The 27,077-nt window shown below is 39.1% G+C and overlaps 1 protein-coding gene and 1 pseudogene across 6 annotated transcripts in view; both read left to right on the top strand.

Annotated features, from left to right (window-relative positions):
- Positions 1-27,077, top strand: part of ST6GALNAC3 (ST6 N-acetylgalactosaminide alpha-2,6-sialyltransferase 3) — a 511,603-nt gene that overhangs the window by 402,078 nt on the left and 82,448 nt on the right. The gene's annotated exons all lie outside the window — the stretch shown is intronic.
- LOC116645523 lies at positions 17,032-23,439 on the top strand (annotated as a pseudogene).

Raw genomic sequence — 27,077 nt, 5'->3', positions numbered from 1 at the left:
ATATATATATATATATATATATATATATATATATATATATATAATATATAATGCAATGCTTATATGTATATAAAATGTAAACATGACTGACTCAGATTCTAATTACCTGATAAAAACTCTAACATTTCATCTTTCATTTGTCTTTCCTTGTTCATATTAATCAGTTTTTTATAGTTTTTATCTTATAAAACTGATGTCTGTATCACCCATGAATCTGTTTATGTTTTATTTTTCTGTTATGTTATGTTATCTGTTATATTTTATTTTTTTCCCTTTGGTTTTCCAACACATGGCCCTGTCCCTTACCATGCCTAGAATGATTTTTTTTTTTTTGAAGATTTTATTTATTTATTTGACAGAGAGAGACACAGCGAGAGAAGGAACACAAGCAGGGGGAGTGGGAGAGGGAGAAGCAGGCTTCCCGCGGAGCAGGGAGCCCGATGCGGGGCTTGATCCCAGGACCCCGGGATCATGACCTGAGCCGAAGGCAGACACTTAATGACTGAGCCACTCAGACGCCCTAGAATGATTTTAATAAGTGAAAAACACCGAATATATTAAGGAAGAAACCCCAGATATTGTGATCTTTCACCAAAAAAGGATTATCCTTTCCTCTCCTGGGTAGATAGAATGAGGGCCTATCTTAAATCATTTAGGAAGGGGCCAGTTTTAGACTGGATTAAAGTTTTTATTAAATTAAACTAAAACTCAGTCTATATCTCATTTTCCCAGTCTCTAGTCCAGAGGTTTTCATCGCTTCCAATTAGCTTGCTATATTCACTAGGTCCACTTACCCTAGCAGGTCTTTGTCATCTTAGCACCAGGACAGGCAGAATTTTCCACTTTACTTCTCAAAGTTTGTGGATTAGTTCTTAAGCCTCTTATTTTGTACACCTTCAGAATTTGGCACATATTTTGAGGGAGAGAGGATCAGTTCTCTCTTGAAGCTCCTCAAGTATCCAATTTCATAACTCCATCTCACCTAACTTCCAAAATATCTATTGGTTTCTCTATCCTCAACAATGGCCCTCTGCCCAGTCAAAACCTATTTTCCCAGTCTACCCATGAAAGAATCAGTACAAGCTTCCAGGAAAAGTGCAGCTGAAGATCATTATTATACCTTTCTAACAATCTCCCCTTTCCATGCTTTTAGCCTCTCCAGATTTCATTATTTTTGCAGCTGTGTATATCTTTAAACAGAGGATTGTTGTGTTTATTTTGCTTTTGAAAAATAGTTCTTCTCAGCAGATGACTTGGTCTACCAAAAACTACTTTAAGCTACATGGAACAGAAATGCCTATTAATCTATTCTTATCTTATTTATGTCTTCCCAAATTCCTATCAGTATACTGCTCTGCTGTTGGGATGTCTGGTTTTCCTGTCTTATCATGGCTTTTATAATGGTTTGTTATAAGGTCATATCAGTAGTAATTTGAGAGGGAGGACAGGTTTACATATACCTTCAGTAAGCCATCTTGAACTAGAAATCTCATAATATTTTGAACCTTTTGACCTATATTTTTTATGTTCAATTAGCCAACATATAATACATCATTACTTTTTGATATAGACCAGAAATTAACAGAGACAATCTATAGAAACAGGGACTTTACAGGCAATACGATGGCACTAAACTCATATCTTTCAATAGTTACTCTCAATGTGAATGGGCTGAATGCTCCCATCAAAAGGCATAGGGTTTCAGATTGGATAAAAAAGCAGGACCCATCCATATGCTGTCTGCAAGAGACTCATTTTGAGCCTAAAGACACCTCCAGATTGAAAGTGAGGGGATGGAGAACCATTTACCATGCCAACGGACCTCAAAAGAAAGCTGGGGTAGCAATTCCCATATCAGACAAATTAGATTTTATACGCAACTAATGAATCCTTCTGACCTATATTATAGTTCTCTGATTATGTCTTTCTCTATTAATATATTATAAATTTCTTAAAGACATATGTTATTCATGTTCATGCTTGCCATAATGGCATGTGTAATCACATATAATAGGTACTCCTCATTTACTTCTTAAATTATGAAATAAATGAATAAATAACGTCATGATGTTCATGGTCAATGGCTTTATCGGCATCTTTCACATTGTAAACTGTATTGATTTTAAAAACACACAAAAAATTGTATATAATATTAGAGGCAAATATTTTGTTTCTTTATAGAACCTGGTATATTCTATGCCCTTAAACAAAACTTAAGCAATAATAAAAACAATTTTTCTTCAGTTTCTGGGATTTCTCAAAGAGACTTCTTTAAAAATGAAGGACTTTAATCACCTGGTCCCTTTAGATTTTATAGTAGTTCAAGAAATATACTTTTTAAATTCCTGATATATATGTCAGTTCTCTCCTAACACTTATTTCCCTTTAGAAAAGAAGAAAAAAAAAATCACACGAAAAGGGAAATTGAAGAGAAATGTTACCTAACATGTAAAAAGTCACACCTTTCAAAGATTATATTTCCACTTCTACATAATATGCTGTCATTATGAAATCATCAGTGCATTTTTGAGTCATAAACAAGACACTGAAAAGAAGATGAATAGCAATGAAAGTGGCTTTCTGGAAAGTGACATCTATTCCAATATCAGAAAAAAATGAACCTTCTGAAATATTAATTGATCATAATGAGGAGGCCAATCTTTAGATAATCTAAACAGAGGAGCCAGGGAGTATTTCTCATAGGCCTGCAGCTTGTTGTGAAGGCACCTATGAATACTGGCTTTGAATTTAAATTTAAAAGGAAATAAAAATAGATCAGCCTATCAGACTGTCAACTTAAAAACTTCAACTGGGAATGCCATGGCTTCTGTTCCTTTGCAATTGAAACACAGAGTAGGAAAAAACATCATTGTATTAGAAAATAAAATTGCCATGATTCCTGGCCATTAGAAGGACATTTCAAAAATATCAGCCTCTGCTTTCTTCCTGAACTTAGAAATGAATTACAGATATAGGTCATCCCAGGAGCCAATGAACAAATGCCCAGTTATTTTGGCAGTTTCCCAACTCTGTCAAGAGACCCTTAATCTGATGTCTTTTTCATAACTGGTATAGGAGACGGCGCCACTGTCTACAAATTTCCTATCCCATTTAGTCTTCATATTCTGGACTTCTTTGACTTTGCACCCGAGTATTTCCTTTTCCATGAGACTACTATTTATATAACTTGTTTGCAAGGAACAAAACAACTTATTCAGCACAGTTCCTTCAAACACCAAACTTTTATTACCAGAAGCTTCAAATGGACACCTCTCTTGAATGAGCCTCATATGTGATGGAGTTAAATATGGAAGAAGACTCTCAAGTTCCCAGCTCAAGAGTAAATGCCAAAAACAATGACAGAGTCAGTAGCTATGCAGTGCATCAGAGTATTCAGAAAGAGAGGCCTAACCTTTCTTCATCTTTATATTGTGTTCTGAAGTTGCCACCACTGTATTTGGAAGAGCATAAACTTAGAGCAGTGAAGGCTCATCTTAGCCCTTCCTTTGTATGTCTTTCCATAATGGTAGGGCTTCCCTTTTTCTCCAGCTTTTACCCTGTTTCTGTGGTGCGCAACATTCCCCACTTTTATCAGTTGACTGTGGGCACAGAGCTTCCATTCCCAGCACTGTTTATCAAGAAGTGAGGCAAAATTATGTAGGATCTGGTCTTAGAAACCTAAATACCTGTGGATACAACTTCAGGTAGTTTCATGCCTAAAGAGCAAGCTAGAGCACATTCCAAATATTCACACATGAAGTTCATTAACAATTTTCTTCTCTCAGTAGCTGAAGATAAATCCTTTAATTTGAAGTGAGCTTAACACTAATGAGTCATGTCATTACTCTGAAATCCTTTAAGTTGTGGGGTTTTTTTTTCCTCATTGTCTTAGTGAGGTAGAAATTAAGGACAGTTCCCATTAGCTCTCTATATTTCCTGAAGCATCTGCTCATAGTTACAAATTGATCCATCCTAAATATTTATTTGTCTGTAAATGTCATGGAGTCAACACTTCACTTTAGACATTTTTTCCCCAAACACAAAATTACTTTTAAAAGTTCTGTCAATAACATCATTTGCAATTTAAATGCTTTAAAAATATGATCCTTCCTGCTGTGTTTTTGAATACTTCCTTCATATTTAATTGCTATAGACACTTCAGTTCCTAATTAAACTTTATTGTTTATGATGTTTTAGTCATTAATAGACATGACGGGGGCGGGGGGAAATGGCTAGTTCTAGTAAATTCTCTGGCTGTTAATTCTAGTCTGAATCTTAATACCTTCCATAGCTATAATGAACTCATGGGGCTGAGAGGAGGATGGGTAGAAAGTGAGACACAAAACAAGTACATAGTTCATGTTTTTGAGGATTTACTAGACATTCTGGAAGACAAGCTTGAATTGGACTTGAATTGAATTGGGCTCCTTGATTTGTAGGGGAGATTAGCTTAGAAATAACATCTCAAACTCTTGCAAGATGAATATCCTCATTTTTCAAGGCTCCTTTCTCCAGCACATCCCCAGGTTTTGCATTGGTGACAGGGAGGAGCATATATTGCACACACAAAGCCTGCCTCATCCTCAGAGCCCTAAATGGCTTTTATTGTGAGAGAATGGAGACACTTGATGAATCTGATGGGGTTTGGTCATGGGAAAGATTTGCTATGAACCATTGCACCAAGGTTGAAATGCCCAAGAGGCTGACAAGCTTATTGCCCATTTCGGAGATTAAATAGTTTTGGAAAAATTTTCTCCCCTGGCAGTTGTAATTGTGTCTGTGAAATAAGTGTTCATTCTGCTTGAGCACTGTGGTTTGAATGCTTCCTTCTATATTTTCCCCTAGTGGATTGATTCTAAAAAGGTCTGCTCAGATTTCCCTGTACCAATGCAAATAACCCATGAACTTGATAACACACCCCCCAACCCCCCCACATCCTTGCCATGTCCCATGCTAATGGGTAATCAGAGACACTGCCAAGTCCCTTTATCATGGATTATCTTTGTAGCTGTTTGAAGGCAGGGAAAGGAGCTGAAAACTCTTCCAGGTTAGTGATATGGTTATAGGAAATGGACAAAAGCTACTATCAGTAACTGGGAGTCTTGAGCTGCCAGAGAGCACTCAGGAGTAGATAAAGTGATCTTTATTTGTTGGGACTTCCAAAGCATGCGGGATGGCCTCAATTGCCCCAAAATAAAATAAGGTGAGGGTAACATCTCAAGAAGAGGGAAGAGGGTACACGCATAAAAAACAAAGGTTCATCACAGACAGATCATCTATCTATTCCCTGACTTTGCCCAGGGTCAACATTGCATATTAGTCTGCTAACTGTTGGAAAACATCTGACCTTTTGGGTGATTTGGAATGTTTCTGTTCCTAGCCTGGTTGGATAAAGATCATTATGTTTTAACACAGACCACACTATATTTCTCTTTCTCAATCAACACCTAGAATTCTTGGGTTTACCATTTTAAGGAAGCCTTAGTATCATACCTCAAAATTGAGTGTGAGAATATCAAAGAGACCTGGAGACAGTTAATAATATTTATTTCTGAGTATTCACTATACCCCTAGGACTGTGCTAAGTCTGTGAGTGATTATTGTACTTAATCCTATAACAATTCAATAAGGAAGGTTCTGGTATTATCCTGTGGAAACTGATAGAGAGATTAAGCAACTAGGCTGAGGTCACATGGTTAGTAATTAGTTCAATCAATTTGAACCCAGGTATTCCTGATCCTAGAATATGAGCTCTAATTATAATCTTATACTGCCTTCCCTTTCATCCTTGGTACCTTGAGGAAGGATGATGAGCTGATGCCAGAAATAATATGATTCTCTACTAACTAGAAATAAATACTGTATGGGGACCTGGATTGGGTGCACCTGATCTTTATGCCATTGTATTAATTGGGATGACTTCTCACTAATTTTGAAAGTGTTTTTTGGTAGCTCGAAAGCATCCTAGGGTGGTGTTTTTAGCCCTATTACCTTGTTCAGGTATCCTTCTCTTTCTACTTTTATGAACTGTCAGTGCTGATCAGCATCCATGCTGAGGAGAAGCAGGTGTAGTCCCAGGATATGAGTGAAATGTTCAGATGACTGGTGGAATTAGCTCAGCATCACATCCAAACCTAGAGCCAACTGTTAGCTGAATGACAAGAGAACATGAAGGAATCTAGGCTGAATGTGGCCCAAGTCATACTAGATTTTAAGTTTAGGCATATCCTTTTTGAGAAAAGCAGAAATTAGAATGGGCAACAGAACTTGGAATATAAGTATAAAAAGATCGTAAAAATTTACAGTGAGAAGCATGTCTTAATCAAAGGAAATGACCACAGATGAGGTCAAGTGATTGGTGTACAGGCATTTGAAGTTGAAGATGGCAGGTTGATTGCTATTTTCTTACATTTTAACCAATTGGAAATGAGTAATTATTATTATATGGATTTTTATGTTATAAGTTTATGTGTCAAGGGCAAACCTCTCCAGAGTCACAGGGTGTTCCTTTCACATTCACTGCCTACTAGTTTCCATCATTCTTGGCTGCATGTGATGTGGTTCCTTGCTTGGTTTATCCAATTCTTTTCTTCCTTCCCTGGTCCTCCAAGTATTTAGATACTGGAAGGAAGGGAGATCAGGGGCAGGTGCAGAGACCTTCCCTGTCTCACATGGATTTTGTAGGGATTAATGAACTAACATATTCTAAAGTGATTTTAAAAGGTGAAGTGCTATGTAAGTGTCAAGCATGATTAACTAGCAGCCAAGTTATTAGGCACCTGAATATTATGCATCTTTTCTGAATTTTAGGAAAATGGAAGTGCATATTCATTTTCAAAAGCACTATTATTTAAATGATGTTCAGGCACTCAAATAAAAGTCTAGCCCAGTTCTAATTATCTCTACTTTGCTCATACCAGTCATGTAGACCTTAAGAGTGGCATACTTAATGCAACTTGTGAGTAAGATAGATCCAATGACCAATCTTGTGGCATTTGCAGTGCATCGGGGAAAAAAAACACAGTATAATGCAAAATATTAGTTGCCTTTCACCCTACCCCTCATCCTTCTAGTGCAGGAGTTATTGAGGCTTGGTGGTTGGGAGTGTGAACTCTGGCCCAGACTCCCTGGGTTCGAAACCTCACTCCACTGCTAGCTAAGTGATTTGAAGAAGTTGAGTTACCTCCCTTTGCATTAGTTTGTTTATGTAAAAGCTGGGAACAGTAATAGTACCTGTTTCATCCTTCATACATGTAAGGTGCTCAGAAAAGCAGTTCCAAACATGTGGCAATTGCCTCTGAAATGTCAACTAGTATCTTTGTAATTGTCATTAATACTGACCGAAGCAGTTTCCGCCCATGGATAGAGAAATAATAAATAGAGGTGGTGGTGATTTTGCTAGCACTCCTATGACATTTGGCAGCTTACAAAGCCAGTGACTTATGATATTAACCTGTGGTTTTGCAGCAGTTGTTCTTTGCCTAGATCCTCACAACTTGGGGAGTTAACTTAGCAGAGTGGTAGCTTTTATTTTTGTCTCATTTGCTCAGCAAGGTTTGAACCCCCTTCTGGTAATTCCCTCTAGCCACTACATGTTACCCTAGGTACAAAACGGACACAACCCTGTGCCTGGTCAGTCACAGACTTCTCGTTCTGAGGTAAGCATGTGAGCCAGCATGGCCAGTCGGAGGCCTCCCCTGGCTTACTAAAGAAGGATTGGATTTGAACTTGAAGAAAAAAACAGCTTTGCCTCTAGGTCCGTGATTGTAGAAGAATGTGAAATTAGGGTTGAAAGTGGCCGAGTTCATTCAAGTGAAGAAGATATGGCTGAATAGGAGAGAATGAAGCCAGAGCAGAGCAGGGCTGAGCTGTGAGATGGAGGAGGAAGGGAGTTCTGGTAGGTTTTGTGTCTTGATTGTAGCATTTGAGGCCCGGGTCCCCCTCCTTTGATTTGGTCAGATAGCTCAATATCCCTCCCAGCCGTATGAACTAATAAACTTATTCTTTGTGTTCTCTTAAAATAGTTTGAATTGGTTCATCTTTTGTAACTTAAAGAATCCTTATAAGACAAAAAGGATAATTCACCCATTCTACAGATAAGGGAATTGAGGCTCAGAGAGGTTAAGTGATTTGCTCATGAAAACCACAATACCAGTGGTTTTCAGAGCCAGAACTTCATGTCCTGGTGAATGACCCCAAATGCTATATTCCAGTAAAGACAGCAAGGCTGAGGAACTTGGAGAGGGAGCTGGTAATTAATGAAAGGGGCAGAGAAGTTTCAGGGCACCATCAGGTCATGGCTATCCACAGAGCTAATTCATTCACTGGTTCATCAAGTATTTGTTCAGTCACGGAACAACAATCTAAGGCAAGCTGTTTAGGCAGAGGAAGCGAGTGATCTGCAGGTACCCCTGGCTCTCTTGGGTACCCGTCTGCTCTCAGCTACTCCCGGCCCAGCAAGGGGTAAGAAACCGCAGAGCCAGCTACCCGCGTTTTCCAAGTTGCTAGTCCGGTGAAATGTATGCATGCAGTACATGTCAAACACTTGGACCTCTCAGAAAATTGATTATGGATCTTGCCCCTTCCTTAAAAAGCAGGCTTTTGTTTTTATTAGCATGTGTAAATATGGAATAACTTCTGAATGCAAATATGGATGCCATTTTATTTTTCTGACATGTTTGGAAGCAGCCCGGGGCAGGGTGGCAGTGAATCAGTAAACATCATGGGTACACTACGCTGGGAATTCATCAACTGTGCACACTACTAATAGGCTTATGCCATATGTTCCATAATAGCATGTTTGCTAACATGGGACTGGGCTGCCCCATGGTATGACAAAGCTGCCACGTCAGTTTCTTGATGTATAGAAACAGCCTTTGCTCGCCAGATGTAGAAATCCAGCAAGGTCATTTTAGGAGTAATTTCCATTTTGTGTGCTTCCCTTTCCCCCTCATTGACTGTAAGAGAATGTGATGTGCCTCATTACAACGTGATTCCAGGTGCATAACACAATAATGACCTTTATGCCAAACACTGAAGTTCACATAATTGATAAGCTAGACTCCCATTTTGTGATGTTGGAAGCCATTAGCTAGAGGCAGAAACCATCTTAACTTCTTGACATAGGAGGTCACAGGGTCAAGGTCAAGGCCCAGGCTGCAGCCATTTCTGGACTCAGATGAAAGAGGGAAACAGTGTTGCCTGGCAGCCTGAGGGTTTGCAGCCCTTCCTGTGAGAGTTGGAGATGCCCTGGAGCCTGTGGAATGTTAAGGAAGGCCTGGGGATCCAGATGGGAAATGAAGGGGGAGCAGCAGATCTGCACGGGGATGGGCCTGCATGCTGGGCTTCTCCGTGTAGGACTGCCGTCCGAACCATCCCCTCCTTTTCTCTTTTCAAGTCCTTACTGATTTCCTCTGCTTTGCATCAGACCCAAAATTATACTGTCTCTCTATAGGCATTCCTTCTTTTTTCTCTCCTAGATCTTAGATTGTTGGTGCTCAAGTGGGAAATCAGGGATTTGTTATGGCGTCTTTACAACGACCTGGGAAAGTTGAGGATTCCATTTTCACCCACCCAGGGAATAGGTTTCCTGCCAAAGCCGTGTGTGGCTTCTGCCCTTTACTGAAAATGGCCAAACAAATCAAGTCCTTCCCGTGGCGATTATGGCCAGTGTGTTGATTGTCCTTTTATGAAACACGCATTTACAAATGGCATTTGAATGTCCGAAGCGGTGCCAGACCTCAGGACCTTTCCTAACTGCTCGTTTTCTTGTTTTTGCTCTGACTGAGGACACGGTGTCTCATATCTCCTACAAACTACAAGAACCCAAACCTAGTGCAAAAAATGGGCAATGAACAGGGAAAGTAAAAAGTCACATGTTATCTGAAATCTGGAGCTTGTAAATAAAGAAAGAAGTGATAAAGAACAAGAATGAGAATGTATTCGGTCAGAGGGAAAGAGAAGTAGGGATTTGAGGATGTTAAGCAAAAGAAGTGAAACACCTAAAATGATAAATAAAATGGCTTGTTTGTTTGTTTGTTTATATCCCTGGAGTTATAAGCATCTCGGCCTGACCATGGGTTAATGGTTTTTTTAGGAGGGGCCTATCGTGTGTGTTTACTGATGTTTGATTTCCAGAGCTTCTAGCTCAATCAGGGACAAAGGCTCTATGTTTCACTAATGCTCATAGATGAATAATGCCTTTTTAAAATATTGCCAGCTCTGCTGTCATTTCAGGACCCCAGAGACTCTGCTTATTAGGCCGGCAGGCGAGCGAAGAAATGAGTTGGGCAGAGAGGTGGCAGGGGTTAATTTCATATTTGTCACGAGATCTTGCATGATTTCCCTAAAAGATATTTAATTTCCACTGGGCATAATAACTTGCAGCTGCCGGAATATGCTGTATACTAGTGGCGAGTTCTTGTCTTTGGAGATTTATGCAAGTCGTTATTTAAAAATAGAGATCCGGGAGTTACAGCTGGCTAATTAATCTACCACTAAGGAAAGCTCAGCAAGTGACCCACTTAACTGTTTCCAGGAACCACAGCGACGCTGAAGCAAACTTTCAAAAATGTCCTACTCAAAGAACCGAACAAATACATCCCTGTGACATTTCGTGGTCTGTTCACGGTGTGGGCGTCCCTTCTTCATGCCCGTTTCTTTCCCACAAACACCACTCACTCAGGCCCTCATCCCTATACAGCTTGAATTCCTAGATGCTTCCCCACCTGTGTCCTCCATCCTGAGGACGGACGCTGGACGCTTCCGGGCTCTCCTTTCTCAGTCTCTTCTCTCTCTGTATTGCTCACCTGCTCAGGCCACATCCTCAGTGCATGGTTTCTACCACCTCAGCTCCAAGGCTCAAGTGATTTCCCACCTGAGCACCAACAATCTAATCTGCCTGACTTCAGAGGGCTCCTGCAAGACAGCCAAGCCATATATATTCACCCATTGTTCCTCCACTTTCTCCACGTGCACCTGCCTCTCCTGGCATCATGGTCTCTCCCCTCTCATACTGTCCCTTCACCCATCACCTTGCCATTCCTCCCTCAGTGTGGAGATGGTCCGTAGGTCCTGCAAAGATCCATGACGCCTAACACAGGCTATGTCGAGTTTTCTCCTTGGACTTGACGACAGAGAGTTGACATTAATCAGGTCATGACACATTTTTATCCTTGGTCTGTGAGGGCCCTGATCTTATTTTTAAATTAATCAATTAATTAATGTATTATATTTATTCCTCTTCTCTTCCCCCTCTGCCTAGGCGGGCATGTGTTATGCTCTATGTGCATTTTTTTGATGGCATACATCTTTGCCAAATAATTAATATTATTATATGTGCATGTGTTTGGATTTACACGGATGATATATATTACATTTCATCTGTTCCTTACTTTATTCACTGCCCTTTAAAGTCTGTGCATGTCTCTAAATCTGGCTGCTGCATACTCCGTGGTGGGCAACCATCACCTTTACCTCTCTGCTTTCTCTGTGATGTACTTGCACAGATCCTTCCCACCCTCTGGATTTCCTCTTCTCTGAAATCTTTTGGCATTCATTTCCCTTATAGCTTAATTTTATGCTGGTGTTTGGTTTGTTTTTTTAATTTTCCTATGAGTTTTCATGTTTTCCCCTTGTCTTTTGTGTAACTCCTTGAAGATCAGGGACCATGTCTTGTACTCTTCCCTCCCCCACTCCACCCATCCCCACCTCTGCAGACCTTCTTTGGAGCTTGGTGCATGACCGACACTCAGTAAATCCTTGTTTATTTAGTGAATTGAATAGCGGGACTCCTATTTATACCTCCAGTGTCTAAAATGGCACCTGGCATGTTGCAGGTGACCAGGAGATTTGTTTGAAGCAAATGGGTATCTTATCTTTCCCACGAGAAAAGGAATATGGAATAGTAGGATATACAGAGGTCAGGATACTACGTTCTAGTTTCTAATCTGCCACCGAGTAGGTGTGCAACACCTGGCGTGTCAGAGAATTTCTCTAGGTCCTGTTAAACTGAATGATTTCACAGATCCTTGATCATTCTACCTTGCTAAGCTTCTGTGACTTCCCTAACAATTTTTCAACATGAAGTAAGAGAGTCTTCAATATGAAATCACCTGCATGGAATACAGAATAGTCATACTCAAGGCAATAGAGCATGGGAAGGGTAGAGATGAGAGCATATCCTACGGGTTTTGATCTTAGGCTCCCAGAATGATTAGGAGGACAAAATTCTTGCCACTTGTAAAGTGCTTAGAAGAGTGTCTGACACAAAATCAATGCTATGTAAATCTTTACTATTATTTTTATAAATTTAAGAAAATCTACTAGCCTTGGCAACAGTCTCTTGTCTGGCATTTGGAAGTCAGGTCTTCATGCTTATGTGCAAACAAAGCCAAGAAATTCTAGTATTCCTGCTGAAATTAATAGTTTTCTTTTATAGGACAATAATCACCAGACAACAGTCTGATTTCTTTTAGGCCCCAACTGTTGTCTTTTTGGTAATGGACAAGTTCTAATTTTCATGGCTTTTGTAAAATGAAGCATGTAGCAGCCAATAAAGATGTTAGAACAAGAATCCTGAGTTTTGTGTTTACTATTTATCAAAAAACAACTGCTTTTCTGTAAAGCAATCACTTAGAAATGGAAACAGAACAGGAATGTGTTAATACCTTTACAGATGATATTTTTCCCTTTAGTAGGGAAGAAGTAACTAAATAATCTAATTTGCTTTCTCTTATCTTTAGGGAAGTAAATTCAAATATTGGACAAACCATTATTAAAATTCTGAACAGCACTTGATGCATGAGCTTGTTTTTTGCTATAAGTTTCCTTTTTCTCTAGGTCAAGAGGTAAAGCTATTTGTCTAAAAGAAAAAGCATTAAATGGTATTGGTGATGGGTTACAGGTTTTATAACTTAACTGTATTTGCTTCATGAGCAAAAATAGAATTTAATAACTATTTTATTCTACTGTTCTACTGGGTAATGGAAGTCTTAATCAAACAACATTTCATTTTAATGCTTTTATATATAAAAATCCAATCTGTAAAATTAGTCTGTTATCTAAAAGTTAAGAAAAAAATCAGGTAAAAATACAAAATGGAAACTGGGAACTCCAGATGAACTGGAAATTTTTGGACCAAGGAAAGATTAAAACTTCTACTCAAAAAGTTGGAGAAATAGATAGGTAAAATGTTCCAATAACAACAATAACATAGGAAAATAACTATGAATCACTGGTTTTAGAGGTCAGAAACCCTGGAGTAAACTATGACTTACACGGTGAATGGGGAATTTTAAAACACACCTTGTGTTTTTGCTTTTGTTTCTGGGGGTTTTTGTTTGGTGGTGGAGATGGTGGTGGTGGTGGTGGTTTGGGGTATTTCTGGACTCACGAACTTAATTCAGGAGAGTACTATAGATTTGTATTAAAATAAAAATGAGCTGTTTTCTAACAATGTCTTTCTGTGTTGTGTTTCTCAGGTAGTCTCAGCAAAAGCTGCCAATTATTTCCATATGCTATAAACTGAAATAAAATATACATTTTTAATAGCCAGAGAGGATTGCCATGAAAATTAAAGGAGATGTGTGGGAAGACAATCTGAAAAATCTAAAGTCCTATACATGTTTGTTTCTGTTATTATTGTATTCAGTAAAAATCAGAACAATGCCTACCATGTATCAGGACCTGCTTTAGGCACTGAGGAGTCAGAGAAATAATAATACTCATCTTTACTTTCAAGGATTTATAATTATATTGGGGAAACAGAGAATGTCAGGGTAAATGCAGTGATAGAGATAGGTCGGGTGCTTAGGAGCATAGAATGAGATACCTGACTAAGTTTTTAGAGTCAGGGATGTCACAGAAAGTTAGGGAGAGGAGAAGAAGGGAGTCCCAGGAAGAGATCATGAGTGTAGCTTTGAGGTGAAAAAAAATAGCACAGTATATTCCAAGTTAGTAAAAGGATCAGTATGACTAGAGCTTAAAATATCAAGCAGAGAATAGCAAAAGATGAGTCTCAAGAGAGCAGATTATAGAAGGCCTATATATTATGTGAAAGATTCAGGTTTTATCCTGTTGGCAATGGAAACCCAGTGAGGCCAAGCCATAACATAGGCACTCAGGGGGAATACGGGAGGTACATTCGAGAGCCTGAGGAGGATATTGCTGTAGTCCAGGTGACAGATGGCGAGAGCAGAAACTTAAGCAGGGAGAATTGGATAGAACAGGGAGGGCAAATCTGAAAAAGAGAGAAGAATGGCAATGTATGGTGATAAATTTTGTGAGCGTTGGTAAGGATGACCCTCAAGCTTATAGTTTGACTGATTAGGTGATTTGTAATACAATTTATATACAAAATACTGAAGGAGAATCAGGTAGAAGGGATAAGATATATGTTCATTTTTAGGCCATGTTTATCTCAAGATTTCTATAAGACATTTGAATGAAGGTGTCCAGGAGGCAATTGGATATATGACCCTGAATTGTGAATAATATACCTGGGTAGGAAATACAGATGTGTAAGTCATAAGCATAAACGTAGTGGTTAAAACCCTCAGAGAAAAGAGGTAAGGACATAAGCCTAGGATTGCCAGCTTTTAGAAGTTGGGCCAGTGAGAAAGCCAAGAAAGACACCGGGAGGAGACAGTGAAACAGGGTATGAAGGGACTCAGTAGAGTGTCGTGTCGCAGGGGTCAGAAGAATAGAGGTTCAGGAAAGTGCTAAGATCCAAAGTGAAACCAAAGCAATGAAATCCAGTATAAGGACTTATATCCTATAAATTTAGAAAGCCGTGACTTTAGGGGACTTTATCTGAGCAGTCTTTACAGAGAATTATGGATGGGAGGAAGTAGAGGGATAAGATGGCAGCTAGAGGAAATGTATTATCAGGAGTGGGTTATTTTAAGAGTAGAGTAGTTGAAGTAAGGTTAGAGGCTGAAGAGAATGAACCAATAGTGGGGAAAGGTAGGACTCTATAATAAAACAAAAAAAAATTAATGTAGCATGTTCCCAAAGGAAGTGGGAGAGGTGGCGAGAGCGGAGGGGGAGATCCATAGGAAAGGTTGACCTTAAGCACGAAGGACATAAACTCTTAAACCTCTGAGACCAGAAGGACAGCTGGGAGGAAGAGAGAGGGTGACTGGGTGGGGAGGGGGGGAAGAATAGGTATAATAGGAAGAGAAAGTCATGCTTCATGGCTTTAGGACAAAGGTCATAGTATTTACTCCTTCCCCTAAGGACCACATACAATGACTTAGCAGATTAAATCCTTTTCAGTGTTGCTCTCCCACCAGCCATTAAAGCATTCCCTCTGTACCCTTGGTTCTCATGCTGTTCCTCTCCCGCATCCATGCATGGGGTTTTCTCCAGCAATGCTGGATTCCCCAACACACAGGGTATTCCCTTGGAATACCCATTGATTTTCCTCATTCAAGTAAATTATAAACTACTGTATTCCAAAATATAAATATCTGATATCCATCTAGCTGGGCCAACCATCCCAAGAGCATTTGCCCTTTAGATGGCTACTCTGGCTCTCAGGGGCCTTGCCTTATTAGTCCTCACCCCTCTATTCAACCTTTCTTCCCACATTTCATCCATATGCATACTCTGCTCTATTGACACTTAAGTCTTCACTTTTTCAAAAAGTGAAGCACCTGCTATGGAAATCATACAGTAGGAATGACAATTAAGACAGTGAAGATTTTCTGAGTCATCCCCATTGTCATACCTGACAGGGGAATGCCACAGACAGATCTGTACAAAAGGATGCTGTGGCTTCTGATATAGCATATCCCAATATATATCACCTCCATCCATTAGAAGATTTAAGCTACAGATTAGGAGTACTATTTATCCCGTCTTCATATGAAGTTAGGAAAATTTGAATCAACACTGCTTTTTAAAAATCAGACGTCACTGCTATTCACTGGTTAGTGTTACAATCACAGAAGCAAAGATGAAGCCACTTCCTAAAAAAAAAAAAAATTAGTGATTTTCATTATGTCCAAACAATCTCCAAATGAATAGAAGGGGAAAAAAATGCCCATAGGAGTTTCTTGGGTTCTGCATCATACCTAGATGCCTGGCTCTCCCCCAAAACTAGTTCTGCCCGGGCTGATAATAGACTACCCCAGAGTCTCTGGTCTCTATAGAGTCTGGATCTAGAATGGACAACTTTATGATCAGGGGGTTCTGGTTTTAGACTCAAATTGATTTGCTTCCTGTTTACCACTTACAAACTGTGAGACATATCTCAGAGGGTTTTTGTGAGGATTAAGTGTGATCATGAATTTAAAGGGCTTAACTTTCTTGCTAGTACATAGTAAGTTCTCAATAAATGGAGGCTTCTATTGAATTATTACTATTAATAATTCATGCCCTGGGCACCTGGGTGGCTCAGTCGTTAAGCGTCTGCCTTCGGCTCAGGTCATGATCCCAGGGTCCTGGGATCGAGTCCCACATCAGGCTCCCTGTTTGGCGGGAAGCCTGCTTGTGTGCCTGCTCTCGCTATCTCTCTCTCTGTCAAATAAATAAATAAAATCTGTAAAAATAATAATAATAATAATAATAATAATTCATGCCCTGATTTAAGAAACTGCCTGATTATCTAATTTGCTGGCATATAGTTGCTCATAATATGTTCTTATAATTGTTTGTATTTCTTTGGTGTTGGTTGTGATCTCTCCTCTTTCATTCATGATTTTATTTATTTGGGTCATTTCTCTTTTCTTTTTGATAATATATGTTTTAAAAAAAAGAAGAAGATAGCAGGAAGGGAAAAATGAAGGGGGGGAATCGGAGGGGGAGACAAACCATGAGAGACTATGGACTCTGAGAAACAAACTGAGGGTTCTAGAGAGGAGGGGGGTGGGAGGATGGGGTAGCCTGGTGATGGGTATTAAAGAGGGCACGTACTGAATGGAGCACTGGGTGTTATATGCAAACAATGAATCATGGAACACTACATCAAAAACTAATGATGTAATGTATGGTGATTAATATAACATAATAAAATTAAATTAAATTAAAAAGAAAAAAAGAGATTGCAGAGGATCCACTATGATATGAATAAAGGCGTAAAGCCATCGGTCTGTGATAATTCTATCTATTTTCTGATTATGGGTAGTGTGTTTATAAAAAAAAAAAAAAATCCTGGCTTAACTGGCCTCAGGCAGAGGCTGGGACTGCTTTCTCATCCAGCCTCAGCTATAAAATGATGAGTTTCCTTTTCAGATACACACACATGCTTGCTTCTCTCTCATCACTGATGCCTACTGTCTGTAGTCGATTAATGATTGGCCACTTAGGGTAATCGTTTCCCTCAGAACCAAATGTACTTACATTCAGTGGCACCCACTGTAATGCAATTAATTTGGTCCAATAATATCCATCTAGTAGATAAGCCCATATAAATGAGAGCCGTAATGATAAGCTACCTCCTGTTTGTTCATTTTGAAGAGACTCATTAGGGACAGTGGTCCTCAGTGTTAATGAAATGATACCATCTAATTATAGAATTCCAGTACACATACTAGTGCTAGAATTAGAGCACTTGCCACCTAACAGATAATGTCATTGTCTGCACCTTGCTGTTGTCCCCCTTTAGGATCCTTCCACCTTGGTCCAGATCTCCTCCTTTCCTTGGGCCTATTTTGGAATTCAGCCATCTTCTGAATGCTGGTAAAAGCCTAAGCTATAAACAGCTTGCTTTTTGGTGGAGCAACTCATGCCTGAAAAAGTTGATAATGATTTCAGAATTTCTTTTAATTGAGTTTTTAATTACAACAGAGCAACTATCCCATTCATATGTAATTTTGACAAAGATGACAAGCAATTTCATATTCTTTGGAGATCATTTGACAAGTGTAGGAGCCTATAGTTAAATACCAACTGCCTTGTTTTTGGACAGGAGTACCTGACAACCACTTACTCAGGGAAGATTGGGAACTCGAGCATCTGGATCTCAATAAATTATTTGACAGAACAATCCAAGTGCTATAACACAAGCTGCCACTAGGAATGTAAATCTGATTGGCTGGCGTAGAATCTCGCTTTTCTAATTTATAGTCCACATATTATGAACTGGGATACTGTATAGCCAATGGGTGTATGGGCAGGTTCTACCATAAATAATTTTTTCCTGTTTTTAGACTATCAGCACAACAGATTAAAATATACAAATAAATTCTTCTAAAATGCAAAGCTTTAACTTGAGTTGGGTACCATGATTCTTTATTCTTTTTCTTCTTTGGCATTTACTTAAGAGTTGTAAAGCCCATGCTCAGAGTTACAGAGCTCCAGAGTGATGATTAGACCAAAGAAACTGCTACATCCCAAAGAGCAGAGACCCAGTCTAACAGTTAGCTGGTCCCTACCAGCACCTCCCACAAGCTTTCAAAGACCATTTGCATAGGCCATTACAATATCAAGAGGCCCCAGAAGAGGCCACAGAGCAGTAATTCTCAGACTTTGGATTTCAGAGACCAGGAAAAAAATTCTTACTTGGAGTCCTACTAAGGATAGTCACCTTTTTATTTTGCCAAGTAAAGATGTGTAAATTTTTTTTTCTTTTCACTCATTTGTTAATTTGTGAATACTTATTTAGTACATACTGTCTTGCATCTACTAAAGTATGCCCTGGGAATGCAATGAAAAACAAAGCTAGATATAATCCATGCCCTCGTATTTTATAGTCTTGGTGGGGGGGATAGTTATTAATCAATTATACTAATAGTTATAAAATTCACAATGAGATAGGGGCTATGAAGGTTTTCTGAGAGGATATAACATATTAATTTTATATGGACAGAGAAGGGCAGGGAACTCTTCTTTAAAATTGTGCTTGGAGGTTTGGAGGCATCTCTGAGCTCACCGAGTAGACACCATGAGCAAAGCTCACCCTCCTGAGTTGAAAACATTTATGGATAAGATATTATCACTGAAATTAAATGGTGGCAGACATGTCCAAGGAATATTGCCGGGGTTTGATCCCTTTATGAATCTTGTGATGGAGGAATGTGTGGTGATGGCAACTATGGGCAACAGAACTGTGGGATAGTGGTAATATGAGGAAATAATGTCATCATGTTAGAAGCCTTGTGAGAATAAACAATGAGTGTGTTCACCGGAAGAAATCAACTGCTTCTGAATATCCTCTCTCCATAGCACCTGTTTTACTACAATATAAAAATTGGGTCATGTGCATTTTCACATTGAACTTTTTGTTAAATAAACTTTTGTAATAGTAAAAAAAATGAAATAAGATAAAATTGTGCTTGGATTCAGCCCATGATAAGAATTTTTAACTTTATTGCTAAGAGTTATCTGGATGTCACTGGACAATGGATTGGAGAGAAGGAGGAGTGGCAAGAGTGAGATCAGGTGGAACAGAATGTCAGTGCTGTCGATATGATTTGTGTGATGTGATGGCCAAGTGATGGTGAGTAGTTGGATTTGAAGACTATTTTGGAGCTAGAATTGCTGAGACTCATTGATAGATGAGGGGATCAAGGAAGGAAGAAACAGGGTATTAAGAATGACTCTATATTCCTGCCTTGAGCCACTTGCCATTTCATATACCATTTACCAAGATAGAAGGACCAGGAGAAGGACAGGTTGAGGCAGGAAGGGACAATCAAGGGTCCTTTTTGGGGCTTGTTAAATTTAAGGTGCCTGTGAGATATCCAATGCCAGCAAATACAAGAATCAGAAGTTTAGAGGAGTACTTTCCTACTAGATACACATTTAGAAGTTATCAGCATATTGATGGTATTAAAGTCATGGAGTAGATAAGATTTCACAGAAATAAGCATTATGGAACTTAGAGCATTTTGAGGCTTGATACAGAAGGGGAAAGAAATCTTCAGAGCATTTTTCTATGAAAGGGGTGATGTTTTAACACCCAAAATAGGAAGAATATAGTATCTGTTCTTTAAATTAAGGACATTTCATCGCATGAAATCCTCTCTCCGTTGGCCTTACCATTCCTATTTTGCTGCAGATCAGTGAGAACTTTGTCATGGAGCAACAGTTGCAAACCACTGCCCTAGAGTCTCTTCAACAGCTTTGGGGGGGAAGGACCTCCTTTTGGTCACAGGAGTTCTCATCCACCCCGGCTTCATTTGACCTCTTAGACTGTTCAAGCATAAAAACTCATCTGGGGTTTCTAAATTAAAGTAATACACAGAGCGACATAAGATCCTACAATAGGACATCAGTTCCCTCCTATCCTAAAATGCAAAGTCAGTTCGTTACCTCCTACGCACTCTGTGACATTCCTAAGTCAGAGGGCTACATTGGCGTTGTAGCGTAGTTACATGTGTGCACCATTAACACTTACATAGCTATCTCCTCCTCCTGTCCACCATAGCATTGGCGTCCATCACAGTATTCTTTGCTAGTGCACCTAGTAAATGTTTCTGAATTATCTCATCACAATGTTCCAGACAGCCATGGTCAATCAGATTGAATGTGGAAGTTATTGTAATACTACTACTGACAATAATAACCATTATATCATCATACTTGCAACTGTTATTGATAGTAACATTGTTAACACTTTGCGTCATGCACCGCGCCAAGTGTTGCCCATACCTCATCTTATGTAAGCCCTAACTACAACTTAGAAGTTTGGCTCCATTTTACGGATGAAGAGACTAAGACTGAAAGATTGACTTCCCAGGTGTCCATGTCATTATTGTTTTTACATTGTATTGTAATCACGTGCCATGCCATTATCTGCTCTGGTGGAAACTCACTGGGACTCCATACTTTTCCTATTCTAAACCTCTGCACCTGATAGTGCTTGGCACATTTAAGGTGCTGGTTAAATATTGAAGATCGTATATACTCTTTAGTGACAGGAGCCTTTTGAAGGGTGATGATTGTGTCTTTCATGATTTAGATTCTCTCACAGTACCTAGCACAATTCTCAATAAATATCTGGAAGGTTGACTATGTGGGTTTTAAGTTGGCCAAAAAACTGGAAACGAAGAAGATTCTGAGGGCGCAGCAGGGGGAGGGATTACCACTGAAGGAGGATTAAGAAGAAGCAACGCCTAATAGGCTGTTGCTGCCACTGTGGGTCTGACTCTTACTTAAGCATTCTTATTCATGACCTACGTGGAGAAAAGGAAGAAGCTGCGTGTTTTAGAAATTCACTAATAATTCCAATTTAGAAAATATCGTGAGCAGCTCAGGCAACAGAAATAAAATGCAAACGACCTTTGAGACTTGAGGTATGTAGGCTGGGAATAATAACTGTGAGCGTTTGAAAAAGGCAAGGCAGTGCATACACCTGGGGGAAGAGAATCCAAACACAGAGCTGGTCTCTGGGAAGCAGACGCCAGAGCGCAGTGATGCCAAAGTAGGCCCAGGGGGCATAGTGGTCTGCAAATTAAATTCAGGCCAGCCAGGCAGTCTGGCAGGATGAAAGGGAAGGCCAGGTTGAGGCTGCCTGTGCAGAAGGGCGCGTACTAACAGTTCCTCTGTGGACACGTCAAGCTGAGAAGCACCTGGCACCGCACGCTCTGTTCCCGCCACCTCATTACTGGGGCAGCTCAGGCAATTTGCAAGAAGTGCAGAGAATAGCAACAAGAATGAATGAATTCAGGGAAGGATGTGGATGAAAAATTAAAAGGATTAGAGGGGCTATAGTTTAGTTACAGAAAGCTAAAGGGAAGAGGAGGGAGAGGCCCAGAAACAAATAATAAATAGCCAAGTCTACTCTAAAATAACCAAGTGGAAACTTGCAGAATACCTATCAAATTGAGACTTTTCAGAGGAAAGTGGACATTGTCTTCCAAGCCATGGGCTTCTTGCCTGAACGGGCACTCTGCCTACCCAGGTGCTCAGTAAATACTATCTTGTAAAATAACTTTCCTTTGGCAAAAGAGCATAGGATCCAGGAAATAGACCAATAGGAAGCACATTAGAAAGTCAGCCAACCCTTGCCTTAGTGCCCAGTGAGGACAGGATTAAAGGAACTAGATTTCTGTTGTGTTATTCAAGTCAGACTCTTTTCAACAATGACGTTGCCTCTTCCCATTGAGATAAACACAGAACAAAATAGAAACCTCTGTAGCACAGGGAATGCGTAAGACACGGTTGGCTAGCCTTTGGGTAAATCCTATCATTGCAGTTTCCTTTATGTCAAGGGGACTAGTGAGATGCTACCTTTTTCCCCCTCCTAGCTGGGGTAGGAGGTGGGTGGGGAGAGCTGTACCTCTGGACTAAAGGTGGACTTGGTGGACTTCACTTTTGAAAGGTCAAACACACAAAAATCCAAGTAGATGGGTTAGGGGTTAATTCTTTGTTTTATAGAAAGAAGTCTCCGAAAACAGCAACTACCCGGGTGCTCCTGAGTCTGTCTTTGTTTTCAGATCATTAACTCCACAGTTCTTAGCCTGAGATAGTTAGGTATTCCAATTCCCAGCCAGTTGCAAAGCAGTCCCACACCCGTTATTCAGTTCCAGCCTCAGTGGGCTCCTTGAGCTCCTCAAGCAAGCCAGCCCTCTGAAACGCTGTTTCCCTCTCTGTGGGGCGTGTTTACCCGCTGACTTCCCTGCCCCATTCCTGCTTTCTGCAGGGCTGGCTCCCTCTCCTTCATCTCCTCTCAATTTAAATGTTGCCTCTTCTAGAAGCTATCTGTTCGGAATGAGTTTGCTTCCAAATAAGAGGAAATCTCATTAATAACCTGCTAACAAGAAGTTCAGCATGAACAGCCCAACCCAAACTGTGGCTCAGCCATGGCATCAGGGACCCAGGAGCTCGTCCCTGTGCTCCACCCCCCACAGCATATGGCCTCCATCTTCATCATCTCAAGTTGTCTGTCCCACCCCAGGCATCACATCCATGCAGCAGACAGAATAGCAAGGACAGAGTTAAGATGAGGTGAAAGGCTTTCTTCTAGTGAGGCTTTGCCACTCTCCCCAGAGACTCTTAACTATGTCTAATGGGTTAGAATTGTGCCACGCAAGGGAGTCTGGAAAACCAATATTAGCTTCCCAACCTCAATAGCAGAAGAAAGCAAGGGAGAAGGGCAGATGGGGGTAACTTTCAGGTAGCCAGATCTCAGTGTCTGCCACAGTATCTGCCCCTTGCCCTACCCAGTTATTCCCTGTTAGAGTTCCCTACTTCTCTTCATGGCATTTATCATGGTTTATAGAGGTACATTTGTAATCCCACTGGAGTGTGATATACATTCATTCCACATCTGGCTCTTTTACCACTATATCACCGGAACCTAGCTTTGTGTCTGAGAAATGGCAGGCACTTAATAAATATCGCTTAATTCACGGGCTAGTTGGCTGCTAGAAAAGAAGAGAAGCTACCTCTGAAATCATCATATAATCACAACCTCCCAGGAGAATAGGCTTCTGGTTATCAACATCTGATTTACATATAGCACCTTTTTTATTTATTAAAAATATTTCAAATACAAAGGGATATATACATGATATACTCACATATATATATATATGAAATAAAATAATGAACATTCCAATACCTACCACCCAGCTCTATCAAATTCACAGATTTTGCCAGAGGCCTTTGAGGTCTGTTAATATCGTTGTTGAATTTCAAAACAAAACATCTCGAATACAGTTGAAGTCCCTGTGTCCCTGTTTCCATGCTCCTGCTCCTACCTTCCTCTGCCTGGAGGCAACCACTGCCCTGAATTTGGGTTTACCAGTCTAGTATGTGTTTTTATGACTATCTATACACATCCTTAAGCAATATAAAACTATAGGGTATTGTGTTGCATGTTTTCAAACTGTATGTAAATATTGTATTTTGTATGAACACTATACACATTATATAAATCCGAAAGTATTATTCTCCAATCTTTTCAATCTGTCTTGTTATTGGTGTTTAACCATATTTTTGCATGTAGCTATGCAGTTTCATTGTGTAAATATACCACAATTCAGTTACCTATTTTTCTCTTGACAAACATTTGGATTTATCATTTACAGTCTTTTCCTATTACAAATAATGATACCTACAAGTAACATTCTTCAACATACTTCCTTGTCATGTGTGTGAGGGTTTCTTAGTGAAAGGTACACACCTAGAAGTAAAATTACAGGGTTAAGGACGTATATTTCTTCAATTTTCTTTGATTTTGCTAGAGTGTACTACAAAATGTTGTACCAGTTGATATTCTCACAAGTAATAGATGAGAGAAACTCTTTCTGTACTTAACACTTGGTATCAGATTCTGATTTTTGTCAGTCTATTGATATGAAATGATATCACATTGTTTTAATTTATATTTCCCTGGCAATGAGGAAGGTTGAGGATCTTTCAATATGTGTGTCGGCCAGTCAGGCTTCCTTTTATAAAAATTGCCTATTTGTATCCATTGCCCCTTTTAGGAGAATGGGGATTTGTTGGGGTTTTTTTTTTCTTATTGATTTGCAAAATTCTTTACATATTCTAGATAGAAATCCTTCCTTGTTGGGGCACCTGGGTGGCTCAGTCGGTGAAGCGGTTAAGCATGTGCCTTCAGCTTGGGTCATGATCTCAGGGTCCTGGGACCAAGCCCAGAGTAGGACTCCCTGCTCAGCAGGAAGCCTGCATCTCCCTCTCCCTTTTCCCCTCCCCCCACCATGCTCGCTCTTGTACTCTCTCCCTCTCTATCTAAAATAAATAAATCAAATCTTAAAAAAAAAGAAAAGAAATCCTTCCTCCGTAACACACATTGAAAATGTCTTTGCCCAGACTGTTGTTTGACTAATATTGTTTATAATATTGCTTTGTGAATAAGAGAGTTAAATTTTAATAGAGTAAAATTTATCGACCTATTACTGGGTGTTTTGGGCTTTTTATGTCTTCTATAAGGAACTTTTGCTATCTCCAAAATCTTAAAGATATCCTTTCACATTTTCTTATAAAAACGTTCAAGCTTTTGCTTTTCACAATTAGTCCAGCTGCAATTATTTTCATATAATATAAAGGGATCTAGCTTCATTTTATTTTTTCCACATGGATATCTAGTAATCTCAGCAACATATTTTGTGTTCCATTTTTTGGGTCACATTGATAATCAAGTTTCCCTATCAGCATGGTCAGTTTCTGAGTCCTGTAGTATGTTTCAGTGGTCTGTTTTTCTACTCCTGTGTCAATACGGCATTTTGTTTATCGCTGTAGCTTTAGAGACGCCATTTCATAGGGTTTGGTCAGGGACTCGGGAGCCACACTCCTTGCGTTTGAATCCTAATGCTACTATTGCCTAGCCATGTTACCTTGAGAGAGATTCTTAATCTCTTTGTACCCCAGTTTCCTTTTTATCTGTAAAATGGTAGCAATAATCTTATTAAACCGAATAGATGAAAGGCTTTTCCCTGGCGTATAATTGCTCAATAAAAGTTAGCAGCTATTGTTTTTATTTGTAGTATCACTATTATTATTACTAATTGGGATATCTGATAGAGCAGGCCACCTCTACCCTTTTCGTCTTCCTCAAAATGTTCTTAGTTATTGTTGACCTTTTGCTCTTTTAAAGGAATTTCAAGATTGGTTTATAATGTCTCATAAAAAAGGCTGTTGAAAATGCAAATGGCATCGCATTGCCAAATGGATTAATTTGAGTCTTCTTATCCATAAACTTGGTATACCTATTTGTCTATTCAGTCCTTTTTTGTTCATCAGAAAGTAATTTTGTAATTTATTTCACAGAGATCAACACATATGTGTTATATTTATTCTTAGTTATATTTTAGTTTGTTATTATTTTGAATGAGGTACTTTTTTATATTATTATTCTTGAATGACTTATTACTGCTGTGTAGAAATCCTATCATTTTTATATTGAGCCTGTATTTAGCCACCTTGCTGAACAATTACTAATTCTAATGGTCTATATATTCTCATGGATTATTTATGCAAACAAACTGCCCATTTATACAGAAATACAGTGTTGTTTCTATCTTTCCAATATGTACCTCGTTTTATTTTTTTTGTTTTATTGGGTTGGCTGAGACCTTCTAACAGCATTAAAGACAAGCAGGGACAGCAGGCATCCTTGTCTTATTCTCACTCTAATGGTGACATTGTTAAGTTTCATTGTTAAGTTTGATCCTTGCTGTAGATTTTTGATAAAGAATAATTATCAAGTTTAGAAAGTTCCCTTTTACTTCTAATTTATTAAGAGTTTAAACTTAAGTAAATGTTAAATTTCACTAAATCTTTTTTGACATCTATTGAGCTTGTCATGGATTGTTCTTTAATTTGTTATTAGTATTGTATAATGCATTAATAGATTTTCTAAGGTTGAAACATCTTTTCATTCCTAAGATAATATGCACTGGTTATCCAGAGTGTTTTAAGGAAACACCTGGGTCTTTTCCTAAAGGACAAGAGACCTTAAAGATTTTTGAGCAATTACTATTTTAATTTGACTTCACGTAAGTTTCTTTTCAGATCTTTGTATGTTTGGCTCATAATTTCTTTATTTCTTTCATTTTTTTTTGGAATTTCTATATTTTTAAAAATGAAACACGTAAAAGTTATATAATAGTAGCAAAATATATGCACAGTGAGAGAGGAGGGTGGAAGTGTTAGTTCTGCTTATTTTGGACCATGAAATGAAGAGATAGAAGAATGTCCTATCAGCAGAATTTCTTGGGTTAGTAACTTGGTCCAGTGCCATAATTACTTATTTACTTAGTAGGTGAATCATGCTGGCCATTTGTCTAGACACCTGGTGACACTTGTATTTAGTCATTTAGGAAACAAACCCTTAATTGCTCCAGGGAATTGGGTACTGCTTGTGAAGTAGGAAGGCTTGTCTTCCTAAAGGCTATCCTGGGTAGCACTGATGATGGCTGGTCATGGAGAAAGAATCTGCTCCTGTTCTCTTAGAGCTACTTTTGTTTTTTCTCTGTTTTTATTCATCTTTGGTAATTGCATCATTTTTGAGACTTATATACATGTAAAACCTTTTGTAGTTCTAATACTCAGCAAAGAAACCATGTTCTACTCAATAATTAGAGCTTTCATATTAAAAAATTATTTCAGTGTAATTGCTCTTGGTGGTAAAATGCTAGGTCACTGTAGAAATATGGTTTTGA

This window comes from Phoca vitulina, unplaced genomic scaffold (assembly GCF_004348235.1).
Source record: "Phoca vitulina isolate PV1807 unplaced genomic scaffold, GSC_HSeal_1.0 scaffold2, whole genome shotgun sequence".
Classification (NCBI taxonomy): domain Eukaryota; kingdom Metazoa; phylum Chordata; class Mammalia; order Carnivora; family Phocidae; genus Phoca; species Phoca vitulina.
This window is presented reverse-complemented; position numbering and strand designations above follow the sequence as displayed.